The sequence below is a fragment of the Miscanthus floridulus genome, chromosome 19 (genome assembly GCF_019320115.1).
Source record: "Miscanthus floridulus cultivar M001 chromosome 19, ASM1932011v1, whole genome shotgun sequence".
Taxonomy (NCBI): Eukaryota; Viridiplantae; Streptophyta; class Magnoliopsida; order Poales; family Poaceae; genus Miscanthus; species Miscanthus floridulus.
The window spans coordinates 42988629-43004299 of record NC_089598.1 but is presented as its reverse complement, the minus strand read 5'-3'; the positions used below and the strand labels follow the sequence as shown (position 1 = coordinate 43004299).

Sequence of the window (15671 nt, the reverse complement as noted above, 5' to 3'; positions counted from 1 at the left end):
GTCGGGAAGAATGGCATCGGCATAAAGATCATTGGAGGTGCCCGTTTTTTATCCATTGCTGGGAAGAAGGTATTAAATTGCCAACTGTTGAAAATTGCCCTGAGTGCAATGGTTATTATGGGGTCAATCGGTCAGAAAGAAGATTTCAACCTGGCAATCGGGGTTTATTTATCAATGAGCCGATTAGAAGCAGAACATCAGTACATGATCGGCTGGGGGGCAGACTTAGTGTACATGAAAGGCTTGATAAACGCGCTGGATGTTTTCCGAGGAATCAAGAGGAGCTTGAGGAAATGGCAAATGCAAGAGTTCCCGATGAGGAAATATTCTACAGGGACCCTAATATACACCGTGTGGAATCGACTAGGACCTGTTATCAGCCGGTTTGGAAAACCAAGTTTCCTCGATGGTGCCCGGCGGGTCTAACAAAAATGCAGAGAAGGAGGATGCAACGTGAGCGTCAGGAGGATTTATACCAAGAGGAAAATTCCTCTAATGAGAAGTCCGGTCATCAATAGTGGCAGGTAAAACACAAAAATAAGGGTCCATCGGCAGATGTTAATATGGTATTCATGTTGCCGATGGAATTTTTGGCACTATCTGATAATGAGGAAGAAGTTGTTCTCTCTGATCAAGTAGCTCAGTTGACACTAGATCCAATGATGGCTGTTTTTGAGAAACCTACCGATGACGAGAGACAACATCTTAAGGCTTTGTTTGTGAAGGGCAGAGTTGATGGGCAGCCTGTGTCTAAGGTACTTATTGATGGAGGGGCTGCGATTAATATTATGCCTTATGTGATGTATCGGAAACTTGGTAAGGGAGATCAAGACTTGACCAAAACCGATATGATGCTGAAAGATTTTGAAGGCAATGTGTCGCCGGCTAAAGGGGCAGTATGCATTGAATTGACCATCGGCAGCAAAACCTTACCGACGATGTTCTTTGTTATTAACGATAAGGGTGCATATAATCTGCTTCTAGGGAGGGATTGGATTCATGCTAATTGTTGTGTTCCTTCTACAATGCATCAATGCCTCGTACAGTGGATTGGGGATAAGATTGAGGTTGTCCCTGGTGATTCTTCTTATATCATCGCATCGGCAGAATCATATACTTATGAGCGAACTAAATGCATATTAGGAGAAGTTTGGGAAAAAGAGTTCCTTAGAGTTGCTGATTATGAAATTCCACCGATCCAAGCAGTCGGTTCTGAAGAAGAATTTTAATGGATAGGTTTGCCGATGATGGAAAATTAGGTCAAGGGTTCACATCGGCAGATGATTTAGTAGAAGTAGATATCGGTAATGGTGATAGGCCAAGACCTACTTTTATTAGTGCTAAGTTAGATTCCAAGTATAAGCAGCAAATAATTGATGTGTTAAAGGAGTATAAAGATTGTTTTGCTTGGGATTATACTGAGATGCCTGGATTAGACCGATCGGTAGTTGAACATCGGTTACCTATCAAATCTGGATTTCGGCCACATCAGCAGCCAGCGCGCCGATGCAACCCTAATATACTTCCTGATATTAAGGCCGAAATAACTAAATTAATTGAGACAAAGTTTATTCGGCAGTGTCGATATGCAGAGTGGATCTCTAATGTGGTTCCTGTTTATAAGAAAAATGGAAAACTTCGTGTTTGTATTGATTTCAGGAATCTCAACAAAGCCACACCGATGGATGGCTATCCAATGCCGATTGCTGATTTATTGATTGATGCTGCAGCCGGACATCAGATTATCAGCTTTATGGATGGTAATGCAGGCTACAATCAAATATTCATAGCTGAAGAAGATATTCCCAAGACTGCTTTCAGATGTCCAGGTCATGTAGGATTGTTTGAGTGGGTAGTCATGACGTTTGGCTTGAAAAAATGCCGGTGCTACTTATCAGAGAGCTATGAACTTTATTTTTCATGAATACATCGGCACATTAGTGGAGATCTACATTGATGATGTGGTGATTAAGTCTGGAGATATCACAAAACATCTAGCCGATCTGCGAAAGATACTGGAGTGTACAAGGAAGCATGGATTGAAGATGAATCCTAATAAATGTGCATTCGGCGTATCGGCAGGTCAATTCTTGGGTTTTATGGTGCATCAGCGGGGCATCGAAATCAGTAGGAAGTCTATTGATGCAATTAACAAGGTGGTTGCTCCTGCCAATAAGACTGAATTACAATCGTTGATCGGTAAGATTAATTTTATTAGAAGATTCATATCTAATCTGTCGGGTAAGATCAAGGCTTTTAGTCCATTACTTAAATTGAAAGCCGATCAGGAATTTGTATGGGGAGCTGAGCAGCAGTTAGCCCTCGATGAAATTAAGAAATATTTAACAAATCCTTCAGTGCTAGTTCCACCTCAACATGGGAAGCCTTTCAGATTATATTTATCAACTGATGATACAGTTATCGGTTCAGCTCTTATTCAAGAATTTGAAGGGAAAGAACGTGTTATTTATTATTTGAGCAGAAGACTAGTGGATGCTGAGACGAGGTATTCGGCCATCGAAAAATTATATCTATGTTTATACTTTTCGTGTGTCAAATTAAGGCATTATTTGTTATCTGCCGAATGTACGGTCATATGCAAAGACGATGTAGTCAAATATATGCTGTCGATGCCGATATTAAGTGGTAGAATCGGCAAGTGGATTTTAGCATTATCAGAATTTGAACTACGTTACGAATCAACTAAGGCAGTTAAAGGGCAAGTGATGGCTGATTTGGTCACTCAGCATTATGATTCAGTGGACTCTTTGGAAGTTGCTCCCTGGACACTTTTCTTCGATGGGTCCACATGTGGTGAAGGAGCAGGTATCGGCATTGTGTTAATTTCACCTCAAGGAAGGAAGTATGAGTTTTCATTGCCGATTGTTGCTACGTCGACGAATAATCAGGCTGAATACCAAGCCTTGGTAAAAGGGTTAGAATTACTGAAGGAGATACGTGCCGATGCTGTTGAAATCTTTGGTGATTCTATGCTAGTTATAAATCAATTGGCTGGACTTTATGAATGCCGAAGTGAAGCTTTGATTTCATATTATGAAAAATGTGTGCAATTGTTGAAAGGATTTAGGGATTTTCGTCTTGAACATATCCCTCGATTGCATAATGAGGAAGCTAATCGACTAGCTCAGCATACTTCAGGGTATCAACTTATTCAGGAAGTGCTAACATCGGCAGTTAATACCGATGACTAGAGAAAGGAGATTGTCGATTATTTAAAGGATCCATATAAAAAGGTTGAAAGACGTATAAGGTTCCAAGCTACCAAGTATGTGCTCCTCGATGATGAATTATATTATCGAACTATAGATGGAGTTTTACTCAGATGTGTTGGTAGTGATGAATCGAAAACTTTGATGGGTGAAATTCATGAAGGAGTGTGTGGTGCGCATCAATCGGCTTTCAAGATGAAGTGGATGATCAGAAGGAATGGATACTATTGGCCGACTATTCTTGAAGATTGTTTTAAATATTTTAAAGGATGTCAGGGATGTCAAAAGTTTGGTAATATTCAAAGAGCGCCTACATCGGCTATGAACCCTATAATCAAACCGTGGCCGTTCCGGGGATGGGCTATTGATCTCATTGGTCAGATTTATCCGCCATCGAGTAAGGGACATAAATTTATTCTGGTTGCTATCGATTATTTCACAAAATGGGTTGAGGCAATTCCTTTGAAAAAGGTGACATCGGTTAATATGATTGATTTTGTGAAAGAGCATATTGTTTACCGATTTGGTATTCCTCAGACTATCACTACCGATCAGGGCACTATGTTTACGTCAGGAGAATTTGATGAGTTTGCTGTAGGTATGGGAATTAAAGTTTTAAATTCTTCTCCATATTATGCTCAAGCTAATGGTCAAGCTGAGGCTTCTAACAAAGGGATCATCAAACTCATTAAGCGCAAAATTGAAGAAAATCCTAGGAGGTGGCATACAGTATTAAATGAAGCCTTGTGGTCATATCGGATGTCATGTCATAGTGCAACCAAAGTAACGCCTTATCAGCTAGTATATGGACACGATGCAGTATTGCCTTGGGAAATTAAAGTTGGCTCTAGGCGAATATGTTCTCAAGATCAGCTGACAACCGATGATTATAATACTCTTATGAAGGATGAGTTGGAAGATGTGGCGGGTCATCGGTTAAGGGCTTTAGTTAGCATCGAAGAAAATAAGAAAAGAGTAGCCAGATGGTATGACAAGAAGGTGAAGATAAAGGAGTTTGCCGATGAAGATCTGGTCTGGAAATTGGTTTTACCGATTGGGACCAAAAGTTCAAAGTTTGGAAAGTGGTCTCCTAATTGGGAAGGTCCATATCGGATAAATCAGTCTGTTCCTGGTAACGCATATATTCTAGAAACCCTCGAAGGGGTTGTGTTTCCTAGAGCATTAAATGGAAAATATTTAAAGAAATATTACCCTAGTATCTGGATGGATGCATAAAAGTATAAGTGCCGATAACAGTTCTATCGGCTGGAATTATGCAAGGATGTCAATGTCTCGTAAAGTGCCGATACAATAAACAAGATTACAAGTTCAACAAGGATTGGATAGCTAATATCGCACGCAGGCGAATTTGCTCGGCTTCCTCCATTTCTTTGATATCGTCATCGGCAGTACCCTCCATGGGCTTGAGTTTTTTCTTCATGGCCAAAGCTTTGCGAGCCTGGATATCTCTTTCTTGCTGAAGGGTTTTGATGGCATTGGGTAGCTGGCTTTCTTCTTGTTGAGCATGAGTTAAAGCTGCCTCGATTTCCTTCAATTCAGCCAATAGAGCCATCTTCCTTGCTGATAAATCCAAGATTTTCTGCTTAAGTTCAGCACCCGAAGTCTGCAAGTTGCCGATGCCTTTGTGCTTCTCATCGGCAATTTGTTTCAGTTGTAGCATCTCTTCCTTGAGTTGAGCCTGAGCTGCTCTATCGGCAATACGTTGGGCAGCCCGTTGATATTGTAGTTGGCGACTCTCTAAATGGGCTGCTGGGAAGAGTACTTCTTCAACATCGGTAGGGACCTGGCCACGGATTGTTTTGAAAATTGCCTTTGCGGGGTCCGAATCATCTACAAGTTGGGTGGTATCCTACTGTAGCAAGTTCAGGAGAGCTTCCAACCTGGACTTAGTTTCTGCCGATATTGTTCCCAGTACAAGGGAAGAACTTGTTTCCTCTCTATCATCGTCAGAGATGTCAATAGCGAAGGAGAATAGGCTGTTTGGGGAGTCTTGTTCCTGAGAAAAAGAAAAGGAGGTTGGTTAAGGATAAGTATGAATATTGTAAATCAGCTAGGTTAATCGGTTTACCTGTTTCAAGGCAATTTCCTGTGCTTGACTGGAAGAAACAACCTGGAGTGTGTCGTGTGAGGGATCGGCTGAGCTTGCCGATGGGATGTCCTCTATGACTTCATCAGTGGTTGGCTCTTGAGGTATGATGACCGATGACATTGGGGCAGATGTAGGGATCGACATGGACCTTTGTCGTTTTGGCTGTGCCTCGGCATCTGTTAAAGCTTTACGCTTTGCTTGGGCATCGGCAACGATTGGCTGGGGGGCATCAGCACTTGTTGGATGTGAAGCTTGGACGTCTGGTACGCTTGCCGATGTACCCAATTGTTGCTGCAAAACAAGTGTAAGGTATGATATTTAACGGATAGAATGAGAAGTCAAGAGAATACCTCTGAAGGTTTGTCAAAAGAAGTGGTGCTTGATATCGGAGGAATTGCCGATGACGATCCAGTGGCAGCTCTTACCCCCTGGTGATTAATGTTAATACAGTTTGTAATCGGTATAAGTAGAAATAAACAAGGTTGTTACCTTGAATGCCTTGACCAAGGTTGTAGCAGCAGCCGATGGAGTGGCCCTAGCTGTAGTCAATCTGGACTTAGAGGTGATGGTCTTGGTACGGATCTTCTGGTGGGTCAAAGCAGTTAAGGTGGGGGCGTTGTAGCCGATCGGTGATATCGGGGAAATAGGCTGAAGATCGAAGGGTTTCCCACTTTTGCTCACCGATGGTGCTGGGTTGTTAACCTGTCATGAGAGAGTCAGTTACTGATATATGTAGGGAAAAAGCAAAAAGGAGTTAAAAGAAACTTACTGCGTCATCAGGGATGGCATATTCAGGGTCAATCATGTGCCGATATGTGTGAGCAGAAGTTGCAAACAGTTGTTCCTTCCACTCTCACCACCATTGCTTGTATGACTCGGTGATGAAGGATACTGGCGTCCAGGTGGATATATCAACATCTGTGATATCGGCATTGGGGGAGAGTTGTACCACCTTGTTCCAATCTGTACCACAGGTGATTGTTTCCCTGGGTTTGATCACATCGGCAAAGCAAAGTTTGATTGGCAGTTGCCCAAAAGCCAATTGACGGGATACTGCCGATGGGTTGTAAAATTCATATGAAATGTTGGTGTTTTTCCCGCTACCAAATGTATTCACTGGAATTGCCCTGGGAGTAATGATGACCATCATGAGTTCCTTATCCTGATTCAGGGTGTCATCGGCAAAGTTGAAAAGAAGGGGAAATCTGTTGTCCTCGTCAATATAAGGTACCCAGGCCCTATGATCACGAGAAAGACCATTATAGAAGTTTTGGAAGAATCTGCCGATCTGGTCTTCATTGGCCTCTGTTCCAGGAAGGACAATTATGGCTTCACCAAAATTAAGGGGTGAGCGTGTTGCCGATTCATCATCCCCAAGCACATGGTCTTTAGCAATTTCTCATGGGAATTGTTGGGCAAAAAAGTCCCATTGCAAGCGTTTATGCATATGGGCATTCAGCCACATGTTGATAAACCACCATGGGCCTCCTAGGTTGCCGATGGGTTCGCCAAGCAGAAGTTTCTGAGATACTTGATGAAGAAGATGATAAGTGGAGCTCAGAAGGTATCGGCCAAGAGGAAACCTTACGCCATTAGCCAAAAGTTCAGCTACGGGGAGGAAGGCGTTGGTTGGTCCTACTGATCGACCATAGAAAATAAATTTTTCTAACCACATATTCAAGAATGTGGCATGTTCCCTCTGGTTAAGTGTCCCAGTCTTCTGGTATTCTTGAATGTATCCCGTCCAACCGCCGATGTTGCGGGTATTCACCCTATATTCAGATTTTCTACCATAAATGGAGCCTTCATCGGCAGTTGAAATATCCAAGCCAGTGAGCATGTGGACATCGGCAAGTGTAGGAGTAGCTGGGCCATGTCCAAACATAAAAGTGTTTGTTGTGTCTGACCAGAAGTAAGCAGCTGCAATCATCATCGATTCATTCTTCTGCATATCGGCAATAGATAGCCTAATGCATTGGTCTAATTTCCGTTCTGCCCAGTATACTTGCATTGATCTATTAACCCTCAAGTACCAATCTTTCCACCCTTTGGTGGTTTTGGGCCAAGATCGAAATGTGTCTTTCCATAAATTCAGAGAGAAATTTTGGGCTCTAAAGGGGATTCTGTTAACCTCTGCATTAATCAGATCGGTTGGATCTGGGTTGCCCATTGGTCCTAGGCATTAGACATGTGGCTGGTCGGTTGGAATAACTAATTTGTTGCGCAGTTCCTAAGTTTGAAGGATCCGGAGAACAAAAGAAAGGAAAAATCACCAACTGTATGGATTTGCAAAAACTAGGGGAATCAAAGTAAAGGTAATGGAAGAGGAGCGAACCGCGGGGACGTCGAAGTTGACTGTCATTATCTTGAAGAAGATGAAGGCATGAGCCGGAGACTTGAGGTAACGCTGGAGAAGGGTTCTTGTTGGTTGAGGTCGTGCAGTGGTTCATCGGAGTCGCCGCCGAAAAGAGAAAATGTCAAAGATTGGAGTCTGAGGGTAGAAGACAAGTGTTCCGGAGGAATCTATTTATAAGCCGCTTGGAGTAGGGGTATTTTGGACTTATCTCTATGCCGCGCGCATGTAGGTCGAAGTGGTTCAGATGGATATGGTAACTGTTTGCACGATGATCAGGGGATTGTACAGATGGGTTGATGGCAAGTAATCATGACTTGGAAGAGATATCGGTACAGGATATTTTAATTCTGAAAATGACAGCATTATCATGTTAAGATCTTGCCGATAGGTTATTGTTTTGGTATCTTAACCATAATCAAGGCAAGAGTGGTTGGTGATTGTGCGATATTTACTGAAGTGCGTGAATTAGGATTAGATTTGATTGGATTTGATAACAGATCAGGTTTTGGCTTGGAGAATAAGTTACGGTAATCTGGAGTAAATTTCGGAGCATTAATGGTTTTTATACTTCGAAATTGGGGGGCATGTGTTGACACCGTTTTTTGCACGTGTTAAAATGTTCGGAGTGGACTAATCGGTAAGGGGAAAGTTACTGTATACTTTGATAGCCGATGAAAGCCAGCTTGTAAAGATGGTTGCCGATAGCTGGTGATGCCGATGAAGGGAGGCTTGAAGACTACTGCCGATGAAACAGGGAGTATGCCGATGAAGGGAGATTTGAGGACTACTGCCGATGAAACAAGGAGTATGCTGATGAGGGAAGACTTGAAGATTATTGCCGATGAAACAGGGGGTATGCCGATGGGAAGAAGGACAGTGAGATTTCCATCGTAATTAAGGCGGACAGGGAAATAGATAGGAGTTGATTTCCTTTTCTATATTTGTTAGAGTATGATTCATGTAAGAGTCACGTGTTTTCCTAGATATGGGCTTGGTGTCCTAGTTGTGTCTGGTTGTGTCTCTTTAGATCAGGGTATAAATATGGAGTGAGGGGCAATGTAAATAGAGATCAATCAATATCAAAACCAATTTTTACTCCTGTTTGCATCTACTTACTTTTCGGCGACTTCGTCAATTTGCATTATTTTCTCTTTACGAGTTCTCATTGACTCGTCGAGCTGCATCGCTTCAGTGCGACCTTCGGCGATCCTCGAGTTCCGCGTGAGTACCTCTTGGCCGTGACTTCCGGGCGTATCGCTGTTGTCAGGACCAAAGTGCTCGTATCTTCATCCTTGTCGATTAACAGGTCAAATCGACTGGCACGCCTTGGATACCGATTCGGGTATTAGCCCTTTGTGTTTGCAGATCCACTTTTGCATCAACAACACCTACAATAGGTATTCAACCTTCTATCCACCAATCAATGGAAAGTTAAGTTAAGCTAAGCAAGTGCCATTTTGCGCAGCAGTCCATCTCATATCTGGGTCACGTGGTCAGCGCCCATGGTGTGTCTACAGATCCAACAAAGATTGAATCCATCCAGAATTGGCCACCTTGCAGGATCTGAAGCAGCTCCATAGTTTCCTTGGACTCGTGGGCTACTGCCGCATGTTCGTAAGGAACTTCATAGTCCTCGCCTGCCCTCTCACCGATCTTCTCAAGAAGGGAGCGTTGTTTGTTTGGACTCCACATCATCAGTCTGCCTTCAGTGCTGTACAAAATGCGTTGATGTCCGCTCCAGTACTGGCCCTCCCGGACTTTACCGAACCTTTCCAAATACATGCTGATGCCAGTGATACTAGGGTTGGCGCTGTTTTGCTTTAGGATGGGCATCCGATCGCTTGTGTCAGCAAGGCCCTAAGTCCTGGCACCCATGGCCTCTCAACATACAAAAAGGAGTCTTTGGCGATTATCGTGGCGATAGAGTAGTGGCGGTCATACCTTCTCCAAGGGGAATTCACAATTTTCTCTGATCAATGCAGCTTTTCTCATGTCTCGGACCAGCGATTGCACACCCCTTGGCAGCTCAAGACGTATACAAAGCTTGCCAGTCTGTAGTATAGGGTCGTTTAAGCATCTAACTCCACAGTTGATGCCTTATCCCACTATCCAGCTCTTCCAGCTCATTTACAGGCCATCTCAGCTCCTACTCCGGCGTGGTTGCCTGATGTCGTTACAGGCTACCAGGACGATGTTAGATGATAGATATCTTCACCTATGTCTATGTACATTGTATCTTGTAGATAGGAACAGTTCCTAGTTTATAGCTAGGAGGATCTTATCTGTTGTAAATGTGATCTCTTGTACAAGCCATGGCGGGGGCTATTCCTGCTACATATAACACGGAACTGGGAACCCCAAAGGGCATCCCATTAACCCAAACTTTCACATGGTATCTAGAGCCTGTCTCCTCATGGAAATTTCATCATGTCCTCCTCCTTCGCCGCCGCGCAGCACGCTGTCCTTTCCTCCCTCGGTTTCCTGCCGGTCAGCGAAAAACTAACCCGTGGGAACTTCCCACTATGGTGCGCTCAAGTCCTCTCCTCAATCTGAGGAGTGGAGGTCTTTGAGTTCCTTAGCCCTACAGCCAAACCACCAGCCCAATATCTTTCCAAGAAGAAATCCGATGACACGGAGGAAGAGGTCCCGATCCTAAACAAGGAGTACAGCACATGGGTGGTGAAGGACCAATAGGTCCTGAGCTACCACCTTGTCTCTCTGTCTCGAGAGATCCTACAGCAGGTGTCGACTGCAACGCCGGCCGCCGAAGCGTGGGCCGCCATTGAGGGGTTCTTTGCCTCTCAATCCCGTGCGCGATTGATCAGCACCCGGATGGCCCTGGCGACGGCGTCCAAGGGCACATCTACCATCACCGAGTACTACAGCGAGATGAAGTCTCTCGCTGATGAGATGGCTTCTATGGGGCGCCGCCTGGAGGATGATGAGATGGTCTCCTACATCCCGACGGGCCTCTCCGACGACTTCGATTCTGTGGTGACATCTATCGCCTCCAGGGTTGAACCAATCTCCCTCGGTGAGCTATATACTCAACTGATAAGTCATGAACAGAGGCTCGAGATGCGTAGTGGAGGATCCCAGTCCTCTGCAAACCTGGCGTCTCATGGTGGACGCGGTGGAAATAACTCCAACCGCGGAAGTCGTGGTGGTTTCTCCCATGGTGGCGGCAAGCAGAAGGGTGGCCGCAACAACAACTTCAATCGAGGTAGCTCCAGCTCCTTCCAGGCAGGTCTCATCTGCCAAGTTTGTGGCAAGGAAGGGCATCCAGCCTTTCGCTGCTACAAGTGGTACGACGAAAGGTTTCAGGGTGGTGCACCACAGCAGCAGAAATCCGCCTCCAACGTTACCTCTTCCTACGGAGTAGATACCAACTAGTACATGGACTCCAGTGCAACGGACCACATCACCAGTGATCTGGAGAAGCTCTCCCTCCGCGACAAGTACCATGGAGAGGAGTATGTCCACGCCACCAATGGGTCAGGTATGGAGATCTCACATGTTGGTCATGGTTTTGTGCAGTCCCCTTCACATAAAATTCATCTTCGTAATATTCTACATGTTCCTGATGCTAGCAAGAGTTTAGTATCTGTAAATCGTCTCTCTCGAGACAATAATGCTTTTGTTGAATTCCACCCTGATCATTTTTTCATAAAGGAGTTGGCAACGAAGAAAACACTCCTCACAGGCAAGGCTGAAGGAGGTCTCTACCCTATCAAGTCTTTTTTGAGTAGATCATCATCGTCGTCAAATAAATAGGCACTTGGAGCTATCAAACCCTGTGGGTCCATGTGGAATAGTCGGCTAGGGCATGCTTCTGTTCCTATTGTTAATCGAGTCCTTCGTAGTCATAATCTTTCTTCTATTCAGGATGTGAACAATAAACAAGTGTGTGATGCATGTCAACAAGGCAAAAGCCATCAGCCGCCCTTTCCAACGTCAACTAGTGTGTCTACTAGTGCCTTGGAGCTTGTGTTTTCTGATGTTTGGGGACCTACCACAAATCTGAAGTTTTTTAGTGTTTCCGTGATTTCCAAAGTTTAGTGGAAAGACAATTTGATAAAAAAATCCGAGCCATGCAAACAGACTGGGGAGGGGGATATCAATCTTTGAATTCTTTCTTTAAGCGTGTTGGGATTCATCACTTTATTTCCTACCCACACACACACCAACAAAACGGTGCCGCTGAGCGCAAGCATAGGAATATTGTAGAGATGGGCATCACCTTGCTCGCCCATGCATCTATGCCACTCAAATTTTGGGACGAAGCCTTCCAAACTGCTATTTTTTTATCAATCGGTTGCCCTCTAAAGTAATCAATTATGATACTCCTCTCCACCGACTCTATGGTCAAGAGCCGGACTACACCTTTCTTCGCACTTTTGGATGCGCCGTTTGGCCTAATCTTCGTGCATATAACACACGCAAGTTCCAATTCCGTTCCAAGCGTTGCGTGTTCGTTGGCTATAGCAACTCTCACAAGGGTTTCAAGTGCCTAGATCCAGGTGAAGGCTGCATATACATATCACGTGATGTAGTGTTCGATGAGACTGTGTTTCCCTTCTCCACTCTTTGTCCGAACGCTGGTGCATGCCTGCGTGCAGGGCTTCACATTCTACCCGATATTCTCTTAAATCCATCCATGTCATTTGGGGAGGCATTAATCCATGATCAGCAATGTGATTCTCCTAACCCAACTGATGCTGGTTTGAGTTCTCGTGTGTGCTCATAGGCTGCAGAAAAAAAATCCGATCGAAGATGATGCTGCATCCGGCAAAGAAGGTGGTGTTGTCCCCTATCATTTCATGTGTCGTAGCACGGGGCGCAGCACGGGTGCCCAGGCTGATTTGCCTGATGCCGGCAGACAACCTGCGGCTGCATCATCCTTGGGATCATAGCGGACGTCGTCGCACATGGGTTCAGCATCGATGATTTTTCCAGGCGTAGGTTCTTCTGTGTCGAACACAGACGCGCTCGTCTCTCCAGAGGCCGATGCAGCTTCGCACTCAGATCCACATAGGGGGGACTAGGATGCGACTCTGGCTCCCGAGGTCGATCTGCCTGCTGGATCTAGTGCGGATGCCAGCAGATCCGGTGCGGCTAAGGCAACTACGACCCAGGCTGAGGGATCAAACTCCAGTGGCTCACATCTAGCTAATGCTCCACCATGTCGACCTGCTACTCGACTCCAACATGGCATTGTGAAGCCCAAACAATACACAGATGGTACTATTCAATGGGGAATGGCTACAGTTGCTACTTCAGAGGAACCAACAAGTGTAAATGAAGCCCTCACAGATCAAAAATGGGTCTCGAACATGGATGTTGAACATCAAGCATTGATTCAGAACAAGACTTGGCACCTAGTTCCACCGCCCAAAGGGAAGAATGTAATAGGCTGCAAATGGGTGTATAAGGTAAAACGGAAAGCTGATGGAACTATTGATCAATACAAAGCTCGGTTAGTGGCTAAAGGATATAAGCAGCGCTATGGGATAGATTATGAAGATACCTTCAGTCATGTGGTCAAGATAGCTACCATTCGACTAGTTCTCTCCATTGCAGTCACCCAAGGGTGGTCTCTGCGACAGCTAGATGTACAAAATGCATTCCTCCATGGTATTTTGGATGAAGAGGTTTATATGCATCAACCACCAGGTTATGAGGATAAAACCCATCCTAGGTATGTTTGCAAGTTAGACAAAGCTCTCTATGGTCTAAAACAAGCTCTGTGTGCATGGTACGCTAGGTTGTGTGCAAAACTGATATCCTTGGGGTTCATACCATCGAAGGCTGACACGTCATTATTTTATTATAATAAGGGAAAACATAAGTTGTCTGTCCTAGTGTATGTGGATGACATAATTGTGGCAAGCTCATCTATAGAGGCAACTAAGGCACTACTCAGTGGCTTGCATAAGGAGTTTGCGTTGAAAGATCTTGGGGATCTACATTACTTTCTAGGGATAGAAGTCAAGAAGACCAAGGATGGCCTAATTCTCACACAGTAGAGATATGCATCGGATATGTTGGCTCGGTCAGGGATGAGCAGGTGCAAAGCTATTGATACACCACTGTCCACTATAGAAAAGCTTAGTGCCTATGAAGGACACGCACTAGGGCCAAATGACTCCACCAAATACAGAAGTCTAGTAGGAGCTCTCCAATATTTGACACTCACTTGTCCAGATTTGTGTTTTGCTGTGAATAAAATCTGCCAATATCTGCATGCACCGACTACAACACATTGGAGTGCAGCCAAATGCATTCTGAGGTATGTTCAAGGGACATTGAATCTTGGACTTAAGATTGGAAACTCAAAGACCATGAGAGTTAGTGCTTTTTTGGATGCAGACTGGGCAGGGTGCATTGATGATAGAAGATCCACAGGTGGTTTTGCAGTGTTTCTTGGTGAGAATCTCATCTCATGGAGTGCCCGAAAGCAAGCAATAGTGTCACGCTCAAGCACAGAAGCTGAGTATAAGTCACTTGCAAATGCAACTACAGAAATAATATGGATTCAAAAGTTGCTAGTGGAACTTGGGGTTCCTCATCCTCCTCAAGCTCGATTGTGGTGTGACAACCTAGGTGCAAAATATCTCTCTGCTAACCCAGTGTTTCATGCAAGAACGAAGCACATTGAAATTGACTTCCACTTTGTTCGTGAAAGGGTAGCACAGAGGTTATTAGAAATTTGATTCATCAGTACTAATGACTAGGTAGCTGATGGCTTCACCAAAGCTCTACCACGTGTAAGACTACGAGAATTTAGAAACAATCTCAACCTTGCATGTGGCTGAGATTGAGGAGGGGTGTTAGATGATAGATATCTTCACCTATGTCTATGTACATTGTATCTTGTAGATAGGAACAGTTCCTAGTTTATAGCTAGGAGGATCTTATCTATTGTAAACATGATCTCTTGTACAGGCCATGGCGGGGGCTATTCCTGCTACATATAACACAAAACCAGGAACCCCAAAGGGCATCTCGTTAACCCAAACTCTCACAGACGATACTGATTGTGTCAAACTACCGAAGGAACTTTCAGTCGTTCCTAAGGGAAAATGGCCAGCGGCATTCTCCGCTACAAGGGTCATGTTTGGCTCAGGCACAACATGACTGTGCAATGACACGTCATCTCCACACTACATAACAGTGCCCTTAGAGGCCATTCGAGCTTTCCGGTCACCTACAACCGGATCAAGAAGCTATAAGCATGGAAAGGTATGAAATCAGACATCAAAACCTTTGTGGCTTTGTGATCTGTTTGTGTTCAAGCCAAACCCAATAGAGTATGCAGCACTAGGATGCTCTCTCCCTTGTCGGTTCATACTAACGGGTGGCAGGTTATTTCTATGGATTTTATTGAGGGACTTCCAACTTTAGGACATGCTAATTGCATGATGGTCATTGTAGACAAGTTTAGCAAGGTCAGTCACTTTGTGCCACTGCATCACCCCTTTTCAGTTTAGAAAGTTGCTCAGGCCTTCCTGGATAACATCTTCCAACTTCATGGCCTGCCAACAAATATCATATCTGATCATGACCTAATTTTCACCAGCAACTTTTGGAGATCTTCTATTTGGCTCAGGTACAATTGTGTATGAGCATGGCCTACCATCACCAATCTGATGGTCAAGCTATAACAGAACCGACCAATTTATAAGAGCACAAGTACGAAAGTAATTACCGGAGTGATCAAACTGTCATACTTGAACCCATATAAACCCGGTAGTCAACTGAAACCACAAAGGATTCAAACCAATTTGCATACAACCAAGATCGTAGTGATTCAACATAACATGCCACATGTTACATCTATTTCACAAGTAGTTCACCAGTACCTCATACATCGGAGTTCACATAGTTATTACAACACGAGTTCATAAATAGCGGAAGCAAAGTAGTTTGAGACCATCACACACACTTAGTTCAAATACAAGCCGGTTCAATAGTC

At 44.3% G+C, this 15671-nt stretch overlaps 1 non-coding gene across 1 annotated transcript; it reads left to right on the top strand.

Annotated features, from left to right (window-relative positions):
- The first annotated feature begins 10624 nt into the window (after nt 1-10624).
- LOC136530149 (small nucleolar RNA Z247) lies at nt 10625-10761 on the top strand. Its single transcript, XR_010777643.1, has one exon. It is a non-coding gene; the product is annotated as a small nucleolar RNA Z247 (small nucleolar RNA).
- The last annotated feature ends 4910 nt before the right edge of the window (nt 10762-15671 follow it).